At 56.9% G+C, this 20,523-nt stretch overlaps 1 protein-coding gene across 1 annotated transcript in view; it reads left to right on the forward strand.

Annotated features, from left to right (window-relative positions):
• The window catches only part of LOC140429942 (dnaJ homolog subfamily C member 21-like), a 205,684-nt gene that overhangs the window by 174,878 nt on the left and 10,283 nt on the right, over nt 1-20,523 (forward strand). The gene's annotated exons all lie outside the window — the stretch shown is intronic.

Here is a 20,523-nt window from a genome sequence, read left to right on the forward strand (position 1 = left end):
CTGTGGAGAGAGGGACAGAGCGAGGAACTGAGACGGAGTCTGTGGTGAGAGGTCAGAGTGAGGAACTGAGACAGAGTCTGCGGAGAGAGGACAGAGCGAGGAACTGAGACAGAGTCTACGGAGAAAGGACAGAGCGAGGAACTGAGACACAGTCTGTGGAGAGAGGACAGAGCGAGGAACTGAGACAGTCTGTGGAGAGAGGGACAGAGCGAGGAACTGAGACGGAGTCTGTGGAGAGAGGACACAGCGAGGAACTGAGACAGAGTCTGCGGAGAGAGGGACAGAGCGAGGAACTGAGATGGAGTCTGTGGAGAGAGGGACAGAGCGAGGAACTGAGACAGAGTCTGTGGAGAGAGGACAGAGCGAGGAACTGAGACAGTCTGTGGAGAGAGGGACAGAGCGAGGAACTGAGACAGAGTCTGTGGAGAGAGGGACAGAGCGAGGAACTGAGACGGAGTCTGTGGAGAGAGGACACAGCGAGGAACTGAGACAGAGTCTGCGGAGAGAGGGACAGAGCGAGGAACTGAGATGGAGTCTGTGGAGAGAGGGACAGAGCGAGGAACTGAGACAGTCTGTGGAGAGAGGGACAGAGCGAGGAACTGAGACAGAGTCTGTGGGGAGAGCAGAGAGCGAGGAACTGAGACACAGTCTGTGGAGAGAGGACACAGCGAGGAACTGAGACAGAGTCTGCGGAGACAGGGACAGAGCGAGGAACTGAGACAGAGTCTGTGGAGAGAGTGACAGAGCGAGGAACTGAGACAGAGTCTGTGAAGAGAGGACAGAGCGAGGAACTGAGACAGAGTCTGCGGAGAGAGGACAGAGCGAGGAACTGAGACAGAGTCTGTGGGGAGAGGATAGAGCGAGGAACTGAGACAGAGTCTGCGGAGAAAGGACAGAGCGAGGAACTGAGACAGAGTCTGTGGAGAGAGGACAGAGCGAGGAACTGAGACAGAGTCTGTGGAGAGAGGGACAGAGCGAGGAACTGAGACAGTGTCTGTGGTGAGAGGGACAGAGCGAGGAACTGAGACACAGTCTGTGGAGAGAGGGACAGAGCGAGGAACTGAGACAGAGTCTGTGGTGAGAGGGACAGAGCGAGGAACTGAGACCGAGTCTGTGGAGAGAGGACACAGCGAGGAACTGAGACAGTCTGTGGAGAGAGGACAGAGCGAGGAACTGAGACGGAGTCTGCGGAGAGAAGACAGAGCGAGGATCTGAGACAGTCTGCGGAGAGAGGGACAGAGCGAGGAACTGAGACGGAGTCTGTGGGGAGAGGGACAGAGCGAGGAACTGAGACACAGTCTGTGGAGAGAGGGACAGAGCGAGGAACTGAGACGGAGTCTGTGGTGAGAGGACAGAGCGAGGAACTGAGACGGAGTCTGTGGAGAGAGGGACAGAGCGAGGAACTGAAACAGAGTCTGTGGTGAGAGGACAGAGCGAGGAACTGAGACAGAGTGTGTGGGGAGAGGATAGAGCGAGGAACTGAGACAGAGTCTGTGGGGAGAGGGACAGAGCGAGGAACTGAGACAGAGTCTGCGGAGAAAGGACAGAGCGAGGAACTGAGACAGAGACTGTGGAGAGAGGGACAGAGCGAGGAACTGAGACGGAGTCTGTGGAGAGAGGACAGAGCGAGGAACTGAGACAGAGTCCGTGGAGAGAGGACAGAGCGAGGAACTGAGGCAGAGTCTGCGGAGAGAGGACAGAGCGAGGAACTGAGACAGAGACTGTGGAGAGAGGGACAGAGCGAGGAACTGAGACGGAGTCTGTGGAGAGAGGACAGAGCGAGGAACTGAGACAGAGTCCGTGGAGAGAGGACAGAGCGAGGAACTGAGGCAGAGTCTGCGGAGAGAGGACAGAGCGAGGAACTGAGACGGAGCCTGTGGAGAGAGGACAGAGCGAGGAACTGAGACAGTCTGTGGAGAGAGGGACAGAGCGAGGAACTGAGACAGAGTCTGCGGAGAGAGGAACAGAGCGAGGAACTGAGACAGAGTCTGCGGAGAGAGGGACAGAGCGAGGAACTGAGACAGAGTCTGTGGTGAGAGGGACAGAGCGAGGAACTGAGACACAGTCTGTGGTGAGAGGGACAGAGCGAGGAACTGAGACAGAGTCTGTGGGGAGAGGACAGAGCGAGGAACTGAGACCGAGTCTTTGGAGAGAGGACACAGCGAGGAACTGAGACAGTCTGTGGAGAGAGGACAGAGCGAGGAACTGAGACGGAGTCTGTGGAGAGAAGACAGAGCGAGGATCTGAGACAGTCTGCGGAGAGAGGGACAGAGCGAGGAACTGAGACGGAGTCTGTGGGGAGAGGGACAGAGCGAGGAACTGAGACACAGTCTGTGGAGAGAGGGACAGAGCGAGGAACTGAGACTGAGTCTGTGGTGAGAGGACAGAGCGAGGAACTGAGACAGAGTCTGTGGGGACAGGACAGAGCGAGGAACCTAGACAGAGTCTGCGGAGAGAGGACAGAGCGAGGAACCTAGACAGAGTCTGCGGAGAGAGGACAGAGCGAGGAACTGAGACAGAGTCTGTGGAGAGAGGGACAGAGCGAGGAACTGAGACACAGTCTGTGGAGAGAGGGACAGAGCGAGGAACTGAGACGGAGTCTGTGGTGAGAGGTCAGAGCGAGGAACTGAGACAGAGTCTGTGGGGACAGGACAGAGCGAGGAACCTAGACAGAGTCTGCGGAGAGAGGACTGAGCGAGGAACTGAGACAGAGTCTGCGGAGAGAGGATAGAGCGAGGAACTGAGACACAGTCTGTGGAGAGAGGGACAGAGCGAGGAACTGAGACAGAGTCTGCGGAGAAAGGACAGAGCGAGGAACTGAGACACAGTCTGTGGAGAGAGGACAGAGCGAGGAACTGAGACAGTCTGTGGAGAGAGGGACAGAGCGAGGAACTGAGACGGAGTCTGTGGAGAGAGGACAGAGCGAGGAACTGAGACACAGTCTGTGGAGAGAGGGACAGAGCGAGGAACTGAGACAGAGTCTGTGGAGAGAGGGACAGAGCGAGGAACTGAGACACAGTCTGTGGAGAGAGGACAGAGCGAGGAACTGAGACAGAGTCTGCGGAGAAAGGACAGAGCGAGGAACTGAGACAGAGTCTGTGGAGAGAGGACAGAGCGAGGAACTGAGACAGTCTGTGGAGAGAGGGACAGAGCGAGGAACTGAGACAGTGTCTGTGGTGAGAGGGACAGAGCGAGGAACTGAGACACAGTCTGTGGAGAGAGGGACAGAGCGAGGAACTGAGACAGAGTCTGTGGTGAGAGGGACAGAGCGAGGAACTGAGACCGAGTCTGTGGAGAGAGGACACAGCGAGGAACTGAGACAGTCTGTGGAGAGAGGACAGAGCGAGGAACTGAGACGGAGTCTGCGGAGAGAAGACAGAGCGAGGATCTGAGACAGTCTGCGGAGAGAGGGACAGAGCGAGGAACTGAGACGGAGTCTGTGGGGAGAGGGACAGAGCGAGGAACTGAGACACAGTCTGTGGAGAGAGGGACAGAGCGAGGAACTGAGACGGAGTCTGTGGTGAGAGGACAGAGCGAGGAACTGAGACACAGTCTGTGGGGACAGGACAGAGCGAGCAACCTAGACAGAGTCTGCGGAGAGAGGACAGAGCGAGGAACTGAGACAGAGTCTGCGGAGAGAGGACAGAGCGAGGAACTGAGACAGAGTCTGTGGAGAGAGGACAGAGCGAGGAACTGAGACAGAGTCTGCGGAGAGAGGACAGAGCGAGGAACCTAGACAGAGTCTGCGGAGAGAGGACAGAGCGAGGAACTGAGACAGAGTCTGCGGAGAGAGGACAGAGCGAGGAACTGAGACAGAGTCTGTGGAGAGAGGACAGAGCGAGGAACTGAGACAGAGTCTGTGGAAAGAGGGACAGAGCGAGGAACTGAGACAGAGTCTACGGAGAAAGGACAGAGCGAGGAACTGAGACACAGTCTGTGGAGAGAGGACAGAGCGAGGAACTGAGACAGTCTGTGGAGAGAGGGACAGAGCGAGGAACTGAGACAGAGTCTACGGAGAGAGGACAGAGCGAGGAACTGAGACAGAGTCTGTGGAGAGAGGGACAGAGCGAGGAACTGAGACGGAGTCTGTGGAGAGAGGACACAGCGAGGAACTGAGACAGAGTCTGCGGAGAGAGGGACAGAGCGAGGAACTGAGATGGAGTCTGTGGAGAGAGGGACAGAGCGAGGAACTGAGACAGAGTCTGTGGAGAGAGGGACAGAGCGAGGAACTGAGATAGAGTCTGTGGTGAGAGGACAGAGCGAGGAACTGAGACAGAGTCTGTGGAGAGAGGGACAGAGCGAGGAACTGAGACAGTCTGTGGAGAGAGGGACAGAGCGAGGAACTGAGACACAGTCTGTGGAGAGAGGGACAGAGCGAGGAACTGAGACGGAGTCTGTGGTGAGAGGACAGAGCGAGGAACTGAGACAGAGTCTGTGGGGACAGGACAGAGCGAGGAACCTAGACAGAGTCTGCGGAGAGAGGACAGAGCGAGGAACTGAGACAGAGTCTGTGGAGAGAGGGACAGAGCGAGGAACTGAGACATAGTCTGTGGAGAGAGGGACAGAGCGAGGAACTGAGACGGAGTCTGTGGTGAGAGGTCAGAGCGAGGAACTGAGACAGAGTCTGTGGGGACAGGACAGAGCGAGGAACTGAGATAGAGTCTGTGGTGAGAGGACAGAGCGAGGAACTGAGACAGAGTCTGTGGAGAGAGGGACAGAGCGAGGAACTGAGACGGAGTCTGTGGAGAGAAGACAGAGCGAGGATCTGAGACAGTCTGCGGAGAGAGGGACAGAGCGAGGAACTGAGACGGAGTCTGTGGGGAGAGGGACAGAGCGAGGAACTGAGACACAGTCTGTGGAGAGTGGGACAGAGCGAGGAACTGAGACTGAGTCTGTGGTGAGAGGACAGAGCGAGGAACTGAGACAGAGTCTGTGGGGACAGGACAGAGCGAGGAACCTAGACAGAGTCTGCGGAGAGAGGACAGAGCGAGGAACTGAGACAGAGTCTGTGGAGAGAGGGACAGAGCGAGGAACTGAGACACAGTCTGTGGAGAGAGGGACAGAGCGAGGAACTGAGACGGAGTCTGTGGTGAGAGGTCAGAGCGAGGAACTGAGACAGAGTCTGTGGGGACAGGACAGAGCGAGGAACCTAGACAGAGTCTGCGGAGAGAGGACTGAGCGAGGAACTGAGACAGAGTCTGCGGAGAGAGGATAGAGCGAGGAACTGAGACACAGTCTGTGGAGAGAGGGACAGAGCGAGGAACTGAGACAGAGTCTGCGGAGAAAGGACAGAGCGAGGAACTGAGACACAGTCTGTGGAGAGAGGACAGAGCGAGGAACTGAGACAGTCTGTGGAGAGAGGGACAGAGCGAGGAACTGAGACGGAGTCTGTGGAGAGAGGACACAGCGAGGAACTGAGACAGAGTCTGCGGAGAGAGGGACAGAGCGAGGAACTGAGATGGAGTCTGTGGAGAGAGGGACAGAGCGAGGAACTGAGACAGAGTCTGTGGAGAGAGGACAGAGCGAGGAACTGAGACAGTCTGTGGAGAGAGGGACAGAGCGAGGAACTGAGACAGAGTCTGTGGAGAGAGGGACAGAGCGAGGAACTGAGACGGAGTCTGTGGAGAGAGGACACAGCGAGGAACTGAGACAGAGTCTGCGGAGAGAGGGACAGAGCGAGGAACTGAGATGGAGTCTGTGGAGAGAGGGACAGAGCGAGGAACTGAAACAGAGTCTGTGGAGAGAGGGACAGAGCGAGGAACTGAGACAGAGTCTGTGGAGAGAGGGACAGAGCGTGGAACTGAGACAGAGTCTGTGGTGAGAGGACTGAGCGAGGAACTGAGACAGAGTCTGTGGAGAGAGGGACAGAGCGAGGAACTGAGACAGAGTCTGCGGAGAGAGGACACAGCGAGGAACTGAGACAGAGTCTGCGGAGAGAGGACAGAGCGAGGAACTGAGACAGAGTCTGTGGGGAGAGGGACAGAGCGAGGAACTGAGACAGAGTCTGTGAAGAGAGGACAGAGCGAGGAACTGAGACAGAGTCTGTGGGGAGAGGATAGAGCGAGGAACTGAGACAGAGTCTGCGGAGAAAGGACAGAGCGAGGAACTGAGACAGAGACTGTGGAGAGAGGGACAGAGCGAGGAACTGAGACAGAGTCTGCGGAGAGAGGACAGAGCGAGGAACTGAGACGGAGCCTGTGGAGAGAGGACAGAGCGAGGATCTGAGACAGTCTGTGGAGAGAGGGACAGAGCGAGGAACTGAGACAGAGTCCGTGGAGAGAGGACAGAGCGAGGAACTGAGGCAGAGTCTGCGGAGAGAGGACAGAGCGAGGAACTGAGACGGAGCCTGTGGAGAGAGGACAGAGCGAGGAACTGAGACAGTCTGTGGAGAGAGGGACAGAGCGAGGAACTGAGACAGAGTCTGCGGAGAGAGGAACAGAGCGAGGAACTGAGACAGAGTCTGCGGAGAGAGGACAGAGCGAGGAACTGAGACAGAGTCTGGAGAGAGGGACAGAGCGAGGAACTGAGACAGAGTCTGTGGTGAGAGGGACAGAGCGAGGAACTGAGACACAGTCTGTGGTGAGAGGGACAGAGCGAGGAACTGAGACAGAGTCTGTGGGGAGAGGACAGAGCGAGGAACTGAGACCGAGTCTTTGGAGAGAGGACACAGCGAGGAACTGAGACAGTCTGTGGAGAGAGGACAGAGCGAGGAACTGAGACGGAGTCTGTGGAGAGAAGACAGAGCGAGGATCTGAGACAGTCTGCGGAGAGAGGGACAGAGCGAGGAACTGAGACGGAGTCTGTGGGGAGAGGGACAGAGCGAGGAACTGAGACACAGTCTGTGGAGAGAGGGACAGAGCGAGGAACTGAGACTGAGTCTGTGGTGAGAGGACAGAGCGAGGAACTGAGACAGAGTCTGTGGGGACAGGACAGAGCGAGGAACCTAGACAGAGTCTGCGGAGAGAGGACAGAGCGAGCAACTGAGACAGAGTCTGTGGAGAGAGGGACAGAGCGAGGAACTGAGACGGAGTCTGTGGTGAGAGGTCAGAGCGAGGAACTGAGACAGAGTCTGTGGGGACAGGACAGAGCGAGGAACCTAGACAGAGTCTGCGGAGGGAGGACTGAGCGAGGAACTGAGACAGAGTCTGCGGAGAGAGGATAGAGCGAGGAACTGAGACACAGTCTGTGGAGAGGGACAGAGCGAGGAACTGAGACAGAGTCTGCTGAGAAAGGACAGAGCGAGGAACTGAGACACAGTCTGTGGAGAGAGGACAGAGCGAGGAACTGAGACAGTCTGTGGAGAGAGGGACAGAGCGAGGAACTGAGACGGAGTCTGTGGAGAGAGGACACAGCGAGGAACTGAGACAGAGTCTGCGGAGAGAGGGACAGAGCGAGGAACTGAGATGGAGTCTGTGGAGAGAGGGACAGAGCGAGGAACTGAGACAGAGTCTGTGGAGAGAGGACAGAGCGAGGAACTGAGACAGTCTGTGGAGAGAGGGACAGAGCGAGGAACTGAGACAGAGTCTGTGGAGAGAGGGACAGAGCGAGGAACTGAGACGGAGTCTGTGGAGAGAGGGCACAGCGAGGAACTGAGACAGAGTCTGCGGAGAGAGGGACAGAGCGAGGAACTGAGATGGAGTCTGTGGAGAGAGGGACAGAGCGAGGAACTGAGACAGAGTCTGTGGAGAGAGGGACAGAGCGAGGAACTGAGACAGAGTCTGTGGAGAGAGGGACAGAGCGTGGAACTGAGACAGAGTCTGTGGTGAGAGGACAGAGCGAGGAACTGAGACAGAGTCTGTGGAGAGAGGGACAGAGCGAGGAACTGAGACAGAGTCTGTGGTGAGAGGACAGAGCGAGGAACTGAGACAGTCTGTGGAGAGAGGGACAGAGCGAGGAACTGAGACAGAGTCTGTGGGGAGAGCATAGAGCGAGGAACTGAGACACAGTCTGTGGAGAGAGGACACAGCGAGGAACTGAGACAGAGTCTGCGGAGAGAGGGACAGAGCGAGGAACTGAGACAGAGTCTGTGAAGAGAGGACAGAGCGAGGAACTGAGACAGAGTCTGCGGAGAGAGGACAGAGCGAGGAACTGAGACAGAGTCTGTGGGGAGAGGATAGAGCGAGGAACTGAGACAGAGTCTGCGGAGAAAGGACAGAGCGAGGAACTGAGACAGAGACTGTGGAGAGAGGGACAGAGCGAGGAACTGAGACGGAGTCTGTGGAGAGAGGACAGAGCGAGGAACTGAGGCAGAGTCTGCGGAGAGAGGACAGAGCGAGGAACTGAGACGGAGCCTGTGGAGAGAGGACAGAGCGAGGAACTGAGACAGTCTGTGGAGAGAGGGACAGAGCGAGGAACTGAGACAGTCTGTGGAGAGAGGACAGAGCGAGGAACTGAGACAGAGTCTGCGGAGAGAGGAACAGAGCGAGGAACTGAGACAGAGTCTGCGGAGAGAGGACAGAGCGAGGAACTGAGACACAGTCTGTGGAGAGAGGGACAGAGCGAGGAACTGAGACAGAGTCTGTGGAGAGAGGGACAGAGCGAGGAACTGAGACACAGTCTGTGGAGAGAGGACAGAGCGAGGAACTGAGACAGAGTCTGCGGAGAAAGGACAGAGCGAGGAACTGAGACAGAGTCTGTGGAGAGAGGACAGAGCGAGGAACTGAGACAGTCTGTGGAGAGAGGGACAGAGCGAGGAACTGAGACAGTGTCTGTGGTGAGAGGGACAGAGCGAGGAACTGAGACACGGTCTGTGGAGAGAGGGACAGAGCGAGGAACTGAGACAGAGTCTGTGGTGAGAGGGACAGAGCGAGGAACTGAGACCGAGTCTGTGGAGAGAGGACACAGCGAGGAACTGAGACAGTCTGTGGAGAGAGGACAGAGCGAGGAACTGAGACGGAGTCTGCGGAGAGAAGACAGAGCGAGGATCTGAGACAGTCTGCGGAGAGAGGGACAGAGCGAGGAACTGAGACGGAGTCTGTGGGGAGAGGGACAGAGCGAGGAACTGAGACACAGTCTGTGGAGAGAGGGACAGAGCGAGGAACTGAGACGGAGTCTGTGGTGAGAGGACAGAGCGAGGAACTGAGACAGAGTCTGTGGGGACAGGACAGAGCGAGCAACCTAGACAGAGTCTGCGGAGAGAGGACAGAGCGAGGAACTGAGACAGAGTCTGCGGAGAGAGGACAGAGCGAGGAACTGAGACAGAGTCTGTGGAGAGAGGACAGAGCGAGGAACTGAGACAGAGTCTGCGGAGAGAGGACAGAGCGAGGAACCTAGACAGAGTCTGCGGAGAGAGGACAGAGCGAGGAACTGAGACAGAGTCTGCGGAGAGAGGACAGAGCGAGGAACTGAGACAGAGTCTGTGGAGAGAGGACAGAGCGAGGAACTGAGACAGAGTCTGTGGAAAGAGGGACAGAGCGAGGAACTGAGACAGAGTCTACGGAGAAAGGACAGAGCGAGGAACTGAGACACAGTCTGTGGAGAGAGGACAGAGCGAGGAACTGAGACAGTCTGTGGAGAGAGGGACAGAGCGAGGAACTGAGACAGAGTCTACGGAGAGAGGACAGAGCGAGGAACTGAGACAGAGTCTGTGGAGAGAGGGACAGAGCGAGGAACTGAGACGGAGTCTGTGGAGAGAGGACACAGCGAGGAACTGAGACAGAGTCTGCGGAGAGAGGGACAGAGCGAGGAACTGAGATGGAGTCTGTGGAGAGAGGGACAGAGCGAGGAACTGAGACAGAGTCTGTGGAGAGAGGGACAGAGCGAGGAACTGAGATAGAGTCTGTGGTGAGAGGACAGAGCGAGGAACTGAGACAGAGTCTGTGGAGAGAGGGACAGAGCGAGGAACTGAGACAGTCTGTGGAGAGAGGGACAGAGCGAGGAACTGAGACACAGTCTGTGGAGAGAGGGACAGAGCGAGGAACTGAAACAGAGTCTGTGGTGAGAGGACAGAGCGAGGAACTGAGACAGAGTGTGTGGGGAGAGGATAGAGCGAGGAACTGAGACAGAGTCTGTGGGGAGAGGGACAGAGCGAGGAACTGAGACAGAGTCTGCGGAGAAAGGACAGAGCGAGGAACTGAGACAGAGACTGTGGAGAGAGGGACAGAGCGAGGAACTGAGACGGAGTCTGTGGAGAGAGGACAGAGCGAGGAACTGAGACAGAGTCCGTGGAGAGAGGACAGAGCGAGGAACTGAGGCAGAGTCTGCGGAGAGAGGACAGAGCGAGGAACTGAGACAGAGACTGTGGAGAGAGGGACAGAGCGAGGAACTGAGACGGAGTCTGTGGAGAGAGGACAGAGCGAGGAACTGAGACAGAGTCCGTGGAGAGAGGACAGAGCGAGGAACTGAGGCAGAGTCTGCGGAGAGAGGACAGAGCGAGGAACTGAGACGGAGCCTGTGGAGAGAGGACAGAGCGAGGAACTGAGACAGTCTGTGGAGAGAGGGACAGAGCGAGGAACTGAGACAGAGTCTGCGGAGAGAGGAACAGAGCGAGGAACTGAGACAGAGTCTGCGGAGAGAGGGACAGAGCGAGGAACTGAGACAGAGTCTGTGGTGAGAGGGACAGAGCGAGGAACTGAGACACAGTCTGTGGTGAGAGGGACAGAGCGAGGAACTGAGACAGAGTCTGTGGGGAGAGGACAGAGCGAGGAACTGAGACCGAGTCTTTGGAGAGAGGACACGGCGAGGAACTGAGACAGTCTGTGGAGAGAGGACAGAGCGAGGAACTGAGACGGAGTCTGTGGAGAGAAGACAGAGCGAGGATCTGAGACAGTCTGCGGAGAGAGGGACAGAGCGAGGAACTGAGACGGAGTCTGTGGGGAGAGGGACAGAGCGAGGAACTGAGACACAGTCTGTGGAGAGAGGGACAGAGCGAGGAACTGAGACTGAGTCTGTGGTGAGAGGACAGAGCGAGGAACTGAGACAGAGTCTGTGGGGACAGGACAGAGCGAGGAACCTAGACAGAGTCTGCGGAGAGAGGACAGAGCGAGGAACCTAGACAGAGTCTGCGGAGAGAGGACAGAGCGAGGAACTGAGACAGAGTCTGTGGAGAGAGGGACAGAGCGAGGAACTGAGACACAGTCTGTGGAGAGAGGGACAGAGCGAGGAACTGAGACGGAGTCTGTGGTGAGAGGTCAGAGCGAGGAACTGAGACAGAGTCTGTGGGGACAGGACAGAGCGAGGAACCTAGACAGAGTCTGCGGAGAGAGGACTGAGCGAGGAACTGAGACAGAGTCTGCGGAGAGAGGATAGAGCGAGGAACTGAGACACAGTCTGTGGAGAGAGGGACAGAGCGAGGAACTGAGACAGAGTCTGCGGAGAAAGGACAGAGCGAGGAACTGAGACACAGTCTGTGGAGAGAGGACAGAGCGAGGAACTGAGACAGTCTGTGGAGAGAGGGACAGAGCGAGGAACTGAGACGGAGTCTGTGGAGAGAGGACAGAGCGAGGAACTGAGACACAGTCTGTGGAGAGAGGGACAGAGCGAGGAACTGAGACAGAGTCTGTGGAGAGAGGGACAGAGCGAGGAACTGAGACACAGTCTGTGGAGAGAGGACAGAGCGAGGAACTGAGACAGAGTCTGCGGAGAAAGGACAGAGCGAGGAACTGAGACAGAGTCTGTGGAGAGAGGACAGAGCGAGGAACTGAGACAGTCTGTGGAGAGAGGGACAGAGCGAGGAACTGAGACAGTGTCTGTGGTGAGAGGGACAGAGCGAGGAACTGAGACACAGTCTGTGGAGAGAGGGACAGAGCGAGGAACTGAGACAGAGTCTGTGGTGAGAGGGACAGAGCGAGGAACTGAGACCGAGTCTGTGGAGAGAGGACACAGCGAGGAACTGAGACAGTCTGTGGAGAGAGGACAGAGCGAGGAACTGAGACGGAGTCTGCGGAGAGAAGACAGAGCGAGGATCTGAGACAGTCTGCGGAGAGAGGGACAGAGCGAGGAACTGAGACGGAGTCTGTGGGGAGAGGGACAGAGCGAGGAACTGAGACACAGTCTGTGGAGAGAGGGACAGAGCGAGGAACTGAGACGGAGTCTGTGGTGAGAGGACAGAGCGAGGAACTGAGACACAGTCTGTGGGGACAGGACAGAGCGAGCAACCTAGACAGAGTCTGCGGAGAGAGGACAGAGCGAGGAACTGAGACAGAGTCTGCGGAGAGAGGACAGAGCGAGGAACTGAGACAGAGTCTGTGGAGAGAGGACAGAGCGAGGAACTGAGACAGAGTCTGCGGAGAGAGGACAGAGCGAGGAACCTAGACAGAGTCTGCGGAGAGAGGACAGAGCGAGGAACTGAGACAGAGTCTGCGGAGAGAGGACAGAGCGAGGAACTGAGACAGAGTCTGTGGAGAGAGGACAGAGCGAGGAACTGAGACAGAGTCTGTGGAAAGAGGGACAGAGCGAGGAACTGAGACAGAGTCTACGGAGAAAGGACAGAGCGAGGAACTGAGACACAGTCTGTGGAGAGAGGACAGAGCGAGGAACTGAGACAGTCTGTGGAGAGAGGGACAGAGCGAGGAACTGAGACAGAGTCTACGGAGAGAGGACAGAGCGAGGAACTGAGACAGAGTCTGTGGAGAGAGGGACAGAGCGAGGAACTGAGACGGAGTCTGTGGAGAGAGGACACAGCGAGGAACTGAGACAGAGTCTGCGGAGAGAGGGACAGAGCGAGGAACTGAGATGGAGTCTGTGGAGAGAGGGACAGAGCGAGGAACTGAGACAGAGTCTGTGGAGAGAGGGACAGAGCGAGGAACTGAGATAGAGTCTGTGGTGAGAGGACAGAGCGAGGAACTGAGACAGAGTCTGTGGAGAGAGGGACAGAGCGAGGAACTGAGACAGTCTGTGGAGAGAGGGACAGAGCGAGGAACTGAGACACAGTCTGTGGAGAGAGGGACAGAGCGAGGAACTGAGACGGAGTCTGTGGTGAGAGGACAGAGCGAGGAACTGAGACAGAGTCTGTGGGGACAGGACAGAGCGAGGAACCTAGACAGAGTCTGCGGAGAGAGGACAGAGCGAGGAACTGAGACAGAGTCTGTGGAGAGAGGGACAGAGCGAGGAACTGAGACATAGTCTGTGGAGAGAGGGACAGAGCGAGGAACTGAGACGGAGTCTGTGGTGAGAGGTCAGAGCGAGGAACTGAGACAGAGTCTGTGGGGACAGGACAGAGCGAGGAACTGAGATAGAGTCTGTGGTGAGAGGACAGAGCGAGGAACTGAGACAGAGTCTGTGGAGAGAGGGACAGAGCGAGGAACTGAGACGGAGTCTGTGGAGAGAAGACAGAGCGAGGATCTGAGACAGTCTGCGGAGAGAGGGACAGAGCGAGGAACTGAGACGGAGTCTGTGGGGAGAGGGACAGAGCGAGGAACTGAGACACAGTCTGTGGAGAGTGGGACAGAGCGAGGAACTGAGACTGAGTCTGTGGTGAGAGGACAGAGCGAGGAACTGAGACAGAGTCTGTGGGGACAGGACAGAGCGAGGAACCTAGACAGAGTCTGCGGAGAGAGGACAGAGCGAGGAACTGAGACAGAGTCTGTGGAGAGAGGGACAGAGCGAGGAACTGAGACACAGTCTGTGGAGAGAGGGACAGAGCGAGGAACTGAGACGGAGTCTGTGGTGAGAGGTCAGAGCGAGGAACTGAGACAGAGTCTGTGGGGACAGGACAGAGCGAGGAACCTAGACAGAGTCTGCGGAGAGAGGACTGAGCGAGGAACTGAGACAGAGTCTGCGGAGAGAGGATAGAGCGAGGAACTGAGACACAGTCTGTGGAGAGAGGGACAGAGCGAGGAACTGAGACAGAGTCTGCGGAGAAAGGACAGAGCGAGGAACTGAGACACAGTCTGTGGAGAGAGGACAGAGCGAGGAACTGAGACAGTCTGTGGAGAGAGGGACAGAGCGAGGAACTGAGACGGAGTCTGTGGAGAGAGGACACAGCGAGGAACTGAGACAGAGTCTGCGGAGAGAGGGACAGAGCGAGGAACTGAGATGGAGTCTGTGGAGAGAGGGACAGAGCGAGGAACTGAGACAGAGTCTGTGGAGAGAGGACAGAGCGAGGAACTGAGACAGTCTGTGGAGAGAGGGACAGAGCGAGGAACTGAGACAGAGTCTGTGGAGAGAGGGACAGAGCGAGGAACTGAGACGGAGTCTGTGGAGAGAGGACACAGCGAGGAACTGAGACAGAGTCTGCGGAGAGAGGGACAGAGCGAGGAACTGAGATGGAGTCTGTGGAGAGAGGGACAGAGCGAGGAACTGAAACAGAGTCTGTGGAGAGAGGGACAGAGCGAGGAACTGAGACAGAGTCTGTGGAGAGAGGGACAGAGCGTGGAACTGAGACAGAGTCTGTGGTGAGAGGACTGAGCGAGGAACTGAGACAGAGTCTGTGGAGAGAGGGACAGAGCGAGGAACTGAGACAGAGTCTGCGGAGAGAGGACACAGCGAGGAACTGAGACAGAGTCTGCGGAGAGAGGACAGAGCGAGGAACTGAGACAGAGTCTGTGGGGAGAGGGACAGAGCGAGGAACTGAGACAGAGTCTGTGAAGAGAGGACAGAGCGAGGAACTGAGACAGAGTCTGTGGGGAGAGGATAGAGCGAGGAACTGAGACAGAGTCTGCGGAGAAAGGACAGAGCGAGGAACTGAGACAGAGACTGTGGAGAGAGGGACAGAGCGAGGAACTGAGACAGAGTCTGCGGAGAGAGGACAGAGCGAGGAACTGAGACGGAGCCTGTGGAGAGAGGACAGAGCGAGGATCTGAGACAGTCTGTGGAGAGAGGGACAGAGCGAGGAACTGAGACAGAGTCCGTGGAGAGAGGACAGAGCGAGGAACTGAGGCAGAGTCTGCGGAGAGAGGACAGAGCGAGGAACTGAGACGGAGCCTGTGGAGAGAGGACAGAGCGAGGAACTGAGACAGTCTGTGGAGAGAGGGACAGAGCGAGGAACTGAGACAGAGTCTGCGGAGAGAGGAACAGAGCGAGGAACTGAGACAGAGTCTGCGGAGAGAGGACAGAGCGAGGAACTGAGACAGAGTCTGGAGAGAGGGACAGAGCGAGGAACTGAGACAGAGTCTGTGGTGAGAGGGACAGAGCGAGGAACTGAGACACAGTCTGTGGTGAGAGGGACAGAGCGAGGAACTGAGACAGAGTCTGTGGGGAGAGGACAGAGCGAGGAACTGAGACCGAGTCTTTGGAGAGAGGACACAGCGAGGAACTGAGACAGTCTGTGGAGAGAGGACAGAGCGAGGAACTGAGACGGAGTCTGTGGAGAGAAGACAGAGCGAGGATCTGAGACAGTCTGCGGAGAGAGGGACAGAGCGAGGAACTGAGACGGAGTCTGTGGGGAGAGGGACAGAGCGAGGAACTGAGACACAGTCTGTGGAGAGAGGGACAGAGCGAGGAACTGAGACTGAGTCTGTGGTGAGAGGACAGAGCGAGGAACTGAGACAGAGTCTGTGGGGACAGGACAGAGCGAGGAACCTAGACAGAGTCTGCGGAGAGAGGACAGAGCGAGGAACTGAGACAGAGTCTGTGGAGAGAGGGACAGAGCGAGGAACTGAGACGGAGTCTGTGGTGAGAGGTCAGAGCGAGGAACTGAGACAGAGTCTGTGGGGACAGGACAGAGCGAGGAACCTAGACAGAGTCTGCGGAGGGAGGACTGAGCGAGGAACTGAGACAGAGTCTGCGGAGAGAGGATAGAGCGAGGAACTGAGACACAGTCTGTGGAGAGGGACAGAGCGAGGAACTGAGACAGAGTCTGCTGAGAAAGGACAGAGCGAGGAACTGAGACACAGTCTGTGGAGAGAGGACAGAGCGAGGAACTGAGACAGTCTGTGGAGAGAGGGACAGAGCGAGGAACTGAGACGGAGTCTGTGGAGAGAGGACACAGCGAGGAACTGAGACAGAGTCTGCGGAGAGAGGGACAGAGCGAGGAACTGAGATGGAGTCTGTGGAGAGAGGGACAGAGCGAGGAACTGAGACAGAGTCTGTGGAGAGAGGACAGAGCGAGGAACTGAGACAGTCTGTGGAGAGAGGGACAGAGCGAGGAACTGAGACAGAGTCTGTGGAGAGAGGGACAGAGCGAGGAACTGAGACGGAGTCTGTGGAGAGAGGGCACAGCGAGGAACTGAGACAGAGTCTGCGGAGAGAGGGACAGAGCGAGGAACTGAGATGGAGTCTGTGGAGAGAGGGACAGAGCGAGGAACTGAGACAGAGTCTGTGGAGAGAGGGACAGAGCGAGGAACTGAGACAGAGTCTGTGGAGAGAGGGACAGAGCGTGGAACTGAGACAGAGTCTGTGGTGAGAGGACAGAGCGAGGAACTGAGACAGAGTCTGTGGAGAGAGGGACAGAGCGAGGAACTGAGACAGAGTCTGTGGTGAGAGGACAGAGCGAGGAACTGAGACAGTCTGTGGAGAGAGGGACAGAGCGAGGAACTGAGACAGAGTCTGTGGGGAGAGCATAGAGCGAGGAACTGAGACACAGTCTGTGGAGAGAGGACACAGCGAGGAACTGAGACAGAGTCTGCGGAGAGAGGGACAGAGCGAGGAACTGAGACAGAGTCTGTGAAGAGAGGACAGAGCGAGGAACTGAGACAGAGTCTGCGGAGAGAGGACAGAGCGAGGAACTGAGACAGAGTCTGTGGGGAGAGGATAGAGCGAGGAACTGAGACAGAGTCTGCGGAGAAAGGACAGAGCGAGGAACTGAGACAGAGACTGTGGAGAGAGGGACAGAGCGAGGAACTGAGACGGAGTCTGTGGAGAGAGGACAGAGCGAGGAACTGAGGCAGAGTCTGCGGAGAGAGGACAGAGCGAGGAACTGAGACGGAGCCTGTGGAGAGAGGACAGAGCGAGGAACTGAGACAGTCTGTGGAGAGAGGGACAGAGCGAGGAACTGAGACAGTCTGTGGAGAGAGGACAGAGCGAGGAACTGAGACAGAGTCTGCGGAGAGAGGAACAGAGCGAGGAACTGAGACAGAGTCTGCGGAGAGAGGACAGAGCGAGGAACTGAGACACAGTCTGTGGAGAGAGGGACAGAGCGAGGAACTGAGACAGAGTCTGTGGAGAGAGGGACAGAGCGAGGAACTGAGACACAGTCTGTGGAGAGAGGACAGAGCGAGGAACTGAGACAGAGTCTGCGGAGAAAGGACAGAGCGAGGAACTGAGACAGAGTCTGTGGAGAGAGGACAGAGCGAGGAACTGAGACAGTCTGTGGAGAGAGGGACAGAGCGAGGAACTGAGACAGTGTCTGTGGTGAGAGGGACAGAGCGAGGAACTGAGACACGGTCTGTGGAGAGAGGGACAGAGCGAGGAACTGAGACAGAGTCTGTGGTGAGAGGGACAGAGCGAGGAACTGAGACCGAGTCTGTGGAGAGAGGACACAGCGAGGAACTGAGACAGTCTGTGGAGAGAGGACAGAGCGAGGAACTGAGACGGAGTCTGCGGAGAGAAGACAGAGCGAGGATCTGAGACAGTCTGCGGAGAGAGGGACAGAGCGAGGAACTGAGACGGAGTCTGTGGGGAGAGGGACAGAGCGAGGAACTGAGACACAGTCTGTGGAGAGAGGGACAGAGCGAGGAACTGAGACGGAGTCTGTGGTGAGAGGACAGAGCGAGGAACTGAGACAGAGTCTGTGGGGACAGGACAGAGCGAGCAACCTAGACAGAGTCTGCGGAGAGAGGACAGAGCGAGGAACTGAGACAGAGTCTGCGGAGAGAGGACAGAGCGAGGAACTGAGACAGAGTCTGTGGAGAGAGGACAGAGCGAGGAACTGAGACAGAGTCTGCGGAGAGAGGACAGAGCGAGGAACCTAGACAGAGTCTGCGGAGAGAGGACAGAGCGAGGAACTGAGACAGAGTCTGCGGAGAGAGGACAGAGCGAGGAACTGAGACAGAGTCTGTGGAGAGAGGACAGAGCGAGGAACTGAGACAGAGTCTGTGGAAAGAGGGACAGAGCGAGGAACTGAGACAGAGTCGACGGAGAAAGGACAGAGCGAGGAACTGAGACACAGTCTGTGGAGAGAGGACAGAGCGAGGAACTGAGACAGTCTGTGGAGAGAGGGACAGAGCGAGGAACTGAGACAGAGTCTACGGAGAGAGGACAGAGCGAGGAACTGAGACAGAGTCTGTGGAGAGAGGGACAGAGCGAGGAACTGAGACGGAGTCTGTGGAGAGAGGACACAGCGAGGAACTGAGACAGAGTCTGCGGAGAGAGGGACAGAGCGAGGAACTGAGATGGAGTCTGTGGAGAGAGGGACAGAGCGAGGAACTGAGACAGAGTCTGTGGAGAGAGGGACAGAGCGAGGAACTGAGATAGAGTCTGTGGTGAGAGGACAGAGCGAGGAACTGAGACAGAGTCTGTGGAGAGAGGGACAGAGCGAGGAACTGAGACAGTCTGTGGAGAGAGGGACAGAGCGAGGAACTGAGACACAGTCTGTGGAGAGAGGGACAGAGCGAGGAACTGAGACGGAGTCTGTGGTGAGAGGACAGAGCGAGGAACTGAGACAGAGTCTGTGGGGACAGGAGAGAGCGAGGAACCTAGACAGAGTCTGCGGAGAGAGGACAGAGCGAGGAACTGAGACAGAGTCTGTGGAGAGAGGGACAGAGCGAGGAACTGAGACATAGTCTGTGGAGAGAGGGACAGAGCGAGGAACTGAGACGGAGTCTGTGGTGAGAGGTCAGAGCGAGGAACTGAGACAGAGTCTGTGGTGAGAGGACAGAGCGACGAACTGAGATAGAGTCTGTGGAGAGAGGGACAGAGCGAGGAACTGAGACAGAGTCTGTGGAGAGAGGGACAGAGCGAGGAACTGAGACACAGTCTGTGGGGACAGGACAGAGCGAGGAACTGAGACAGAGTCTGTGGTGAGAGGACAGAGCGAGGAACTGAGACAGAGTCTGTGGAGAGAGGGACAGAGCGAGGAACTGAGACAGTCTGTGGAGAGAGGGACAGAGCGAGGAACTGAGACACAGTCTGTGGAGAGAGGGACAGAGCGAGGAACTGAGACGGAGTCTGTGGTGAGAGGACTGAGCGAGGAACTGAGACAGAGTCTGTGGAGAGAGGGACAGAGCGAGGAACTGAGACAGAGTCTGTGGGGAGAGGATAGAGCGAGGAACTGAGACACCGTCTGTGGAGAGAGGGACAGAGCGAGGAACTGAGACAGAGTCTGTGGTGAGAGGACAGAGCGAGGAACTGAGATGGAGTCTGTGGAGAGAGGGACAGAGCGAGGAACTGAGATGGAGTCTGCGGAGAGAGGACAGAGCGAGGAACTGAGATGGAGTCTGTGGAGAGAGGGACAGAGCGAGGAACTGAGACAGAGTCTGTGGAGAGAGGGACAGAGCGAGGAACTGAGACAGTCTGCGGAGAGAGGGACAGAGCGAGGAACTGAGACAGTCTGTGGAGAGAGGACAGAGCGAGGAACTGAGACAGAGTCTGCGGAGAGAGGAACAGAGCGAGGAACTGAGACAGAGTCTGCGGAGAGAGGACAGAGCGAGGAACTGAGACACAGTCTGTGGAGAGAGGGACAGAGCGAGGAACTGAGACAGAGTCTGTGGAGAGAGGGACAGAGCGAGGAACTGAGACACAGTCTGTGGAGAGAGGACAGAGCGAGGAACTGAGACAGAGTCTGTGGAGAGAGGACAGAGCGAGGAACTGAGACAGAGTCTGTGGAGAGAGGGACAGAGCGAGGAACTGAGACAGTGTCTGTGGTGAGAGGGACAGAGCGAGGAACTGAGACACAGTCTGTGGAGAGAGGGACAGAGCGAGGAACTGAGACAGAGTCTGTGGTGAGAGGGACAGAGCGAGGAACTGAGACCGAGTCTGTGGAGAGAGGACACAGCGAGGAACTGAGACAGTCTGTGGAGAGAGGACAGAGCGAGGAACTGAGACAGAGTCTGCGGAGAGAGGACAGAGCGAGGAACTGAGACGGAGTCTGCGGAGAGAAGACAGAGCGAGGATCTGAGACAGTCTGCGGAGAGAGGGACAGAGCGAGGAACTGAGACGGAGTCTGTGGGGAGAGGGACAGAGCGAGGAACTGAGACACAGTCTGTGGAGAGAGGGACAGAGCGAGGAACTGAGACGGAGTCTGTGGTGAGAGGACAGAGCGAGGAACTGAGACAGAGTCTGTGGGGACAGGACAGAGCGAGCAACCTAGACAGAGTCTGCGGAGAGAGGACAGAGCGAGGAACTGAGACAGAGTCTGCGGAGAGAGGACAGAGCGAGGAACTGAGACAGAGTCTGTGGAGAGAGCACAGAGCGAGGAACTGAGACAGAGTCTGCGGAGAGAGGACAGAGCGAGGAACTGAGACAGAGTCTGCGGAGAGAGGAAAGAGCGAGGAACTGAGACAGAGTCTGTGGGGAGAGGATAGAGCGAGGAACTGAGACACAGTCTGTGGAGAGAGGGACAGAGCGAGGAACTGAGACAGAGTCTACGGAGAAAGGACAGAGCGAGGAACTGAGACACAGTCTGTGGAGAGAGGACAGAGCGAGGAACTGAGACAGTCTGTGGAGAGAGGGACAGAGCGAGGAACTGAGACAGAGTCTACGGAGAGA

The sequence above is a fragment of the Scyliorhinus torazame genome, chromosome 9 (genome assembly GCF_047496885.1).
Source record: "Scyliorhinus torazame isolate Kashiwa2021f chromosome 9, sScyTor2.1, whole genome shotgun sequence".
Taxonomy (NCBI): Eukaryota; Metazoa; Chordata; class Chondrichthyes; order Carcharhiniformes; family Scyliorhinidae; genus Scyliorhinus; species Scyliorhinus torazame.